Source organism: Protopterus annectens, chromosome 8.part1 (assembly GCF_019279795.1).
Source record: "Protopterus annectens isolate FY-2018-M chromosome 8.part1, PAN1.0, whole genome shotgun sequence".
Lineage (NCBI taxonomy): Eukaryota > Metazoa > Chordata > Ceratodontiformes > Protopteridae > Protopterus > Protopterus annectens.
In genome coordinates this window covers 256,064,116-256,071,643 of record NC_056742.1, presented here as the reverse complement: position 1 = coordinate 256,071,643, position 7,528 = coordinate 256,064,116, and positions in this window count along the sequence as shown.

Below are 7,528 nucleotides of genomic sequence, written 5' to 3'. Positions count from 1 at the left end.
ACACAACTCTAGCTGCAAACATTATACATCACTTTTAACATAGCCAGTCATTGTTAGTCAACCAGTACATAACTCTTTCAAATCCTGCCTTCTAATAAATCTCATTTCTCCTCTGCATGTATTGATCCCACATTTTCCTGTTTTTCCTATGTAATTTGCTCATACCTTTTTCTAAAGATCCCAGCTACAGTTATTTTAACTATGTTATTATCTTCGCTATTTCTAGTAAAGTTGGTTTAGACTTTGATTTCCATTTTTTAGTAATTACGTTTTTGGCAGCCATCATAATTAGACTAAGCAAGGCCTTACTATGTCTAGTTAATTCTGAGTTTGTATCAAGACTCAAAAGAAAATCATTTCTCTAGTCATGCCAACTTGCTCAGTCAGCATCTCCAACAGAGCAGTCTGTTGGGAGGCATTGAAGTCTACCACCTCATTACACTCCCAGAAAGTATGTTCCCAGTTACCTGTTTCTGCCCCATCATGCCTCCGACATTTGTTATCTACCTGAGGAAAAATTCTTTGAAATCTACTTGGGGTATTACATACCTGTGTAAGCACATCCAGGCAAAGATCCAAAATCTTCTAGATTTTGTTGTATATATATATATATATATATATATATATATATATATTTATATATATATATATATATATATATATATATATATATATATATATATATATATATATATATATATATATATATATATATATATATATATATATATACATATATTTATAGATATATGTACACATACATATGCATATGTATAGAAGTATTACCCTCTGAGTTTCACTTCACCAACATCAAAACAGTTGAAAAGTAGGGATTAAATGCCCTCCTTGTCAAATCACTATTAAGAGTGAATTCAAGTGACACTTCTAGGATGTGTTGTAGACTGGTTTTGCCTAATCTTAAAGAAATTTCATATATGATGCATTTGTATTCCTCGGTGAATGATGAAGCAAACCAGATTCAATAGCAGTTCCTTCAACTACTTATTAGTAATGTCTTTCGGCTTTTCCTGCTTAGGGGCTGCCACAGCAGAACTCCGGTAAGCTAATGATTGGCAGTGGATTTTTTTTTTTACGGTGCCGAGTTGCCAGCCCGATGCCCAACCTTCAAGGAAGGCACACCCATTCACGCACACACCTACCTGCATGTCTTTAACGTCACTCAACCGCAAGGAGGACATGCAGACTACACAGAGAAGGTGCTCCAGCTGAGAATCAAATGGGAGAACCTCTTGCTGTGAGGCAAATGTTACCAAAAATATATATATCAACACACTTAAACACATGCACAAACACACACACACACACACACACACACACACACACACACACACACACACACACACACACACACACACACATTTCAGATGTGATTAAGCCCTTTTATGCTTATTAGCACTTGCATTCTGTCAGCCTTAGTTTTGTAGGCTATCTTTTTATGTTTTATATCCAGACACTTAGCACTCAAGAATTCTTAGAAATGGTCGTCACATAGGTTTATGTGACAGCTTTATCCTTTGTGCTATGCCCACTGATAAGTGAGCAATATGCCACCCTCAGTCAGAATGTGTAAATCACTTTTTGTACAAGTGAAACAACTCACTGCATTTTTTAACCAAAACTGATTAAGCAAGTGTGTTTTATAAAATGATTGTGGAAAAAGAATGGGATGGTAATGACAAGCCAAAAAAGGCAAAAAAATATATATTTTTTTTGCAATCTGCCAAATTCAAAAAGACTGATTTATGCTGTTTTACTAAGCTTATGGAGATTAGGGTGGCGGTGGTGGTGCAGCGGTTAGCATTGCCGCCTCACAGCAAGAGGTTCTCTGATTCGATCCTTGGCTGGGGTGCCTTTTGTGCAGAGTCTGCATGTCCTCCCTGTGGTCATGTGGGTTTCATCTGGGTGCTCCAGTTTCATCCCAAAGACATGCTGTAAGTGGATTGGACACTCTAAAATTGGCCCTAGGTGAGCATCTGTGGAAGGTTGGGTGCTGGGCTGGCAACTCGACACTGTAAAACTGCACTGCCAATCATCAGCAGATGGGTGATCCGCTGTGGTGACTCCTAACCAGGAAAAAGCCAGAAGAAGACTAAACTTATGGAGTTTAGGGAAAATGTGCTCAAATATTTCAGATGAGTGCCTTACACATGTTAAAGCAGGTAGAATATTAGATTTCTGATACTGTGTTATTGAGTTTTTTTTTTTATCTTTATGTCCAAATAAAGCTCAGCATCCCTGTACTTTTGATTAAAACCACAGAGTAAAAATAATCCTCTGATATTTCTCCTGAAATCCAACTAGCTTAATCCTGATCTTTCATAATTATAGTTATCAATTTTAGTTTAAATTATTTTTTGCAGCATATATTTTGCTGTTATTATTCATGAACAGTTCCATATTTTTATTATGTTTATTTTGGATTCTATCTGAACTTTATGACATGTCATTTGGATGATGAACATTTTGTTTATTTTTTATTGTTGCATTTAATTGTAGATAAGTCCATCTTCATAATTTTAGAAAACTCAACAAATACATTTAATGTGAAGTTTCCTGTACGAAACCTGATTCTAATATAATGCAGTGATGTGTTTAAAAGGGAAACCAGTAACAATAATTAAAAAAATGAACACCAGGCAGCTTACATTGAGGGAATGTCAAAACTTATATAACACATTGAAATATTTTTTTATTTTTATTCAATCTTTCTATGTAAAGATGTACAGGCTCTTCTTGCATTATGTTAATCAAACAATAAATAATTCATATATAAGTATTAGAAAATCAAGCTATGGACTTTTTGCAAACATAACCAATATATGATATTCAATATTCCCCTTGCAGCCTCAAAATGGAAAAACTAGTCAGACTTGGAATGCTTTACCTTGAATGTGGCAAGATCGCTACTCTGCTTATTATGCAATGGAGTTTGTTCCAGAGGTATGAGGTACATTAGGATATGAATCTATCATAGCAATATGTGTTATCTGCAGAGGATGGCACAGGTCATTTAACTGGGTATTTGAAGAGCCATTTTTTTCTGAGAAGGAAGAAGAGGTCAAGGTTTGTCAAGTCTTTCATGGCTTGATATAATATACAATGATCATCATGGACCAGTCTGTAAGATACTGAGTACTAAGTTGGCTAACATTCTTTCTAGATAGCTAAGATCTTCAGGCCACTGATCTGTTTAATTAAGAATCTCTCAGTTTCTCATGTTGAGTGATGTGTTTAAATGAATATTTGTTAAAAGGGGAAAGAAGAGGTCAAGACTGAAGTCATAACTCTGGTGTTACGAGGAAGAGAGCTTACTACTGAGTGACCGTATAATAATTCTTAAATATGAATTTTTTTAAACTATTTTAGTAACCTAGTAGTGGAAGCTAGGTTAAGAAGAGACGTGATGATTAGTGATCAGCAGTGTGGTTTCATGCCAGGAAAGAGCACTACATATGCGATGTTTGCTCTGAGAGTGTTGATGGAGAAGTACAGAGAAGGTCAGAAGGAGTTGCATTGTGTCTTTGTGGACTTAGAGAAAGCATATGACAGTGTGCCTAGAGAGGAGTTGTGGTATTGTATGAGGAAGTCAGGAGTGTCAGAGAAGTATGTAAGAGTGGTGCAGGATATGTACGAGGGTAGTGTGACAGTGGTGAGGTCTGCGGTGGGAGTGACAGATGCATTTAAGGTGCAGGTGGGATTACATCAAGGATCAACTGTGAGCCCTTTCTTATTTGCAATGGTGATGGACACTTTGATAGACGAGATCAGACAGGAGTCCCCGTGGACTATGATGTTTGCAGATGACATTGTGATCTGTAGTGAGAGTAGGGAACAGGTGGAGGAGACCCTGGAGAGATGGAGATATGCTCTAGAGAGAATAGGAATGAAGGTAATCAGGACTAAGACAGAATATGTGTGTGTGAATGAGAAGGAGGATAGAGGAATGGTGAGGATGCAAGGAGTACAGGTGGCGAAGGTGGATGAGTTTAAATACTTGGGATCAGTAGTTCAGAGTAATGGTGCATGTAGAAGAGCAGTGAAGAAGAGAGTACAGGCAGGATCGAGTGGGTGGAGAAGAGTGTCAGGTTTAAGCACTTGGGCTTCAGGCCAGTTATTTTACATTAAGAGGGTTCGTGGTTTGCACTCTTGTGGGAGGAGAGGCTGGACTCTGCCCTTCTGAGCTGGGAATTTCTGGTTAAAGGCTTATAGTGCCTGCATATTTGAACTGGTTCTTACTGAAATTGGTACACCTTGTTTGCTGTAGCATAGACTAGATCCAGGCCTGCTGAATCTAGCTTTGTTTGTATAACTTGAGCACTAATCCAGGCATTCTTTAAAGTATTCAGTTGTATTTATTACTGCTGGTAGTAACTTGATTAAAGTGTAGCTATCATTCTAAGTCTTTTGGATTAAGCACTTGGGCTTCAGACCAGTTGTTTTACATTAGGAAGGTTTGTGGCCTGCACTGTGGTGGCAGGACAGGTAGCTTACATCCTTCTAAGTTGGGAACTGCTGATTGAGGGCTCAGTGTCTGTTATTCTAAAAGTGTATTAGTTCTGGTTTAAGCACATGGGCTTCAGGCCAGTTATTTTACATTAAGAAGGTTCGTGGTCTGCACTCTTGTGGGAGGAGAGGCTGAACTCTGCTCTTCTGAGTTAGGAATTTCTGGTTAAAGGCTTATAGTGCCTGCATATTTGAACTGTTTCTTACTGAAATTGGTACACCTTGTTTGCTGTATCATAGACTAGATCCAGGCCTGCTGAATCTAGCTTTGTTTGTATGCTTGTTGTTTGTTTGCTTGTTATTTCCCTGAAACTCTAATTTCACCTAAAACGTGGCTTTTCAGCGCTTCTGTGGATCCCTAGTGATATCTGCATTGCTTACTGTACTTATTTCCTTGTTTCACTTGAAAGAAAGTTACTGTTTGTCATTTTTGCATTTAAGTTACCTGTAACACATTGCATTTAAGTTACCTGGCACTTGCTCACTAAGTCAGCACTAAAAAATTAAAAGCACTACACCCTCACAAAACTCCCCTTGCGTACCTTGTTCCCCACTGGCCCTTTTTTTCAATTATAAAGGAATTCCCAATACTATTCTAGCATGTCCAAAGGTCAGTTGTCAATCTCCTCACCGGTCCAGCTGGTGAATCTGGGAATCTTGAGGCAATGTTACAACTGCCTCATGTACACAGACAACCCTCTCCTCCTCCCAACAAATTCCAACACATGTGAGAGATGAAACCATATAGCCAAACTGGAGGCTAAGTTCTCTCAACTCAGTACTGGCGTAACCAGTCAGGAGGAGAAGGAAACCACACTACAATTCCAGTCTCACATAGACCTACCACGACAGCAAACCAAACACATAAACACACAAAAACATATTCAGAGGCTCTAGATAAAAATCTGCCTAAGCAGCAGAGACCTCCAAAGCAGACACCCAAGCAACCGCTACCCCAAAACAAAACACGTGCAACACATAGCTCACAAAGCCAGTGTGCCAAACAGTCACAGCTCTTAAGGCTAAACAACACACCTGATACACTTGTAATAGGTGACTCTATCATCAGGCACACTGATGTCCCGCTCACCAGGCTGAACAAGGAGAAGGTCATGGTGAGCTGCCTGTCGGGTGCTAGGATCCGCCACATAACACAAGCACTCAGGTCACTCCAAGGCAAGTACAAATATGACTCAGTCATTGTCCATGCTGGTGTGAATGACCTGAGACATACCTCCCTGGACTACATGAAAAGAGACATAGAGGAGCTCTCTGAGCATGTAGCCCAGGCCGGTATGACCCTGACCTTGAGTAGCATCTTACCCTCACCAAGAATGATGCCACAATATGAAGACAAGATGATCAATTTCAACAATTAGCTTAAGTATTGGTGTTGTTCAAAGGGGATCCAATGCCTGTCAGCCTGGGATGACATGCTCGACAAGCCACGATGCTTCGCTAGGGATGGTTTGCACCTGTCATCCCTGGGCTTTCGGATATTGGCAAAGGCTCTTGCTACCCCCATAGTGCCTTTTTTAGGCAAGGTTCAAAAGACAAACCCACCTCCATAGGTTTCACAAGGGATAAGAAACTAAGAGTAATGCTACACAATGCCAGAAGTCTAAACCTCAAGATGCACGCACTCAAAACTCTCCTTAGCATGGAGAACATCGATATCTGTGCAGTAACAGAAACCTGGTTCAAGGATCCTGAGAGCACTCCAGCACTACCAGGTTATACCTCATACCATGCTTTTCGGCCCCAAAACTTGGACCAAACCACAAAAGGAGGGGGAGTATCAATATTCGTCAAAGATACCCACACCTCCAAGTTGGTGGCACAGCATGAAGCATCAGAGACTATCCATGTGCAACTAACAGTAGGTAAAACTGCTTTCCAGTTTATAGCCTGCTACAGACCACCCTCCCAAACCCAGGAACCCCACTCGGCCTTCCTGAGAACACTGGAAAATATGAAGGTCTCTCCAAACACCATTATATTGGGCAACTTTAACTACCCAAACATAGACTGGGAGCATTACTCTAGCTCCAACACCCTAGCCCAAAGGTTCCTAGAATTTATAAACTCAAATGCTATGGAACAACTTTTTACCACTCCCACAAGAGGGGAAAACATACTGGACCTGATCATCACCAACATGGGGACTCTATGCTCCAGACCAGAAGTGTATCCCTCACTGGTAAGATCAGACCATAAACTAATCTCACTGGATATTCACATCCCGACCCCACCTCCTACCCAGAAAACCACAGTGAAAAACGTCTCTAAAGCAAATTTCACACTCCTCAAAACCGAGGTGGAATCCTTCAAAGCCCCCGGGCCTGTGGGAAATATGGCCCAGACCGCAGAATCCTTTATAAACGCATTCTATGAACACCTTCAGGAATGCATGGATCATGCAATCCCAAATAAAACCAAGACCAAATCCTCCAAAGGCAGACATCCTATCTGGTGGACCCCAGCCATAAACAAACTATACAATAGTAGGAGGAAGCTACTACATGATAGAGCAAAATCCCAAAAAGGGAAGGCATCTCTGATCAGTATTAGCAAAAAACTACGGGTACTCATAAAATCGTCTAAGGCCAGCTTCGAGAGAAAAATTGCACAGGACACTAAAGATAATCACAAGGCTTTCTTTAGTTATGTTAGGAACCTGGGTGGGAATTCCCAGATATGCTCAGAATTAGTCCAAAATGACAAAAAATACACCGAACCCACAGACATTGCCAACATCCTAACTGACAGGTTCAGTGCAAACTTCTCCCCCCCCCCCACTCCCCACCAAAAGGGCAAATATCTATCCCAGCAGAGTGCTGCCCCCCTGACATCTCAGATGCTCAGGTAAGAGCCGCCCTCTCCAAAGCAAAAAACACAGCATCAATGGGACCAGACGGTGTCCCGGGCTGCGTCCTACATGAACTCCAAGAAGAGCTAAACCCAAACATAAAACTACTGTTCAATCTCAGCCTTACTACAGGAT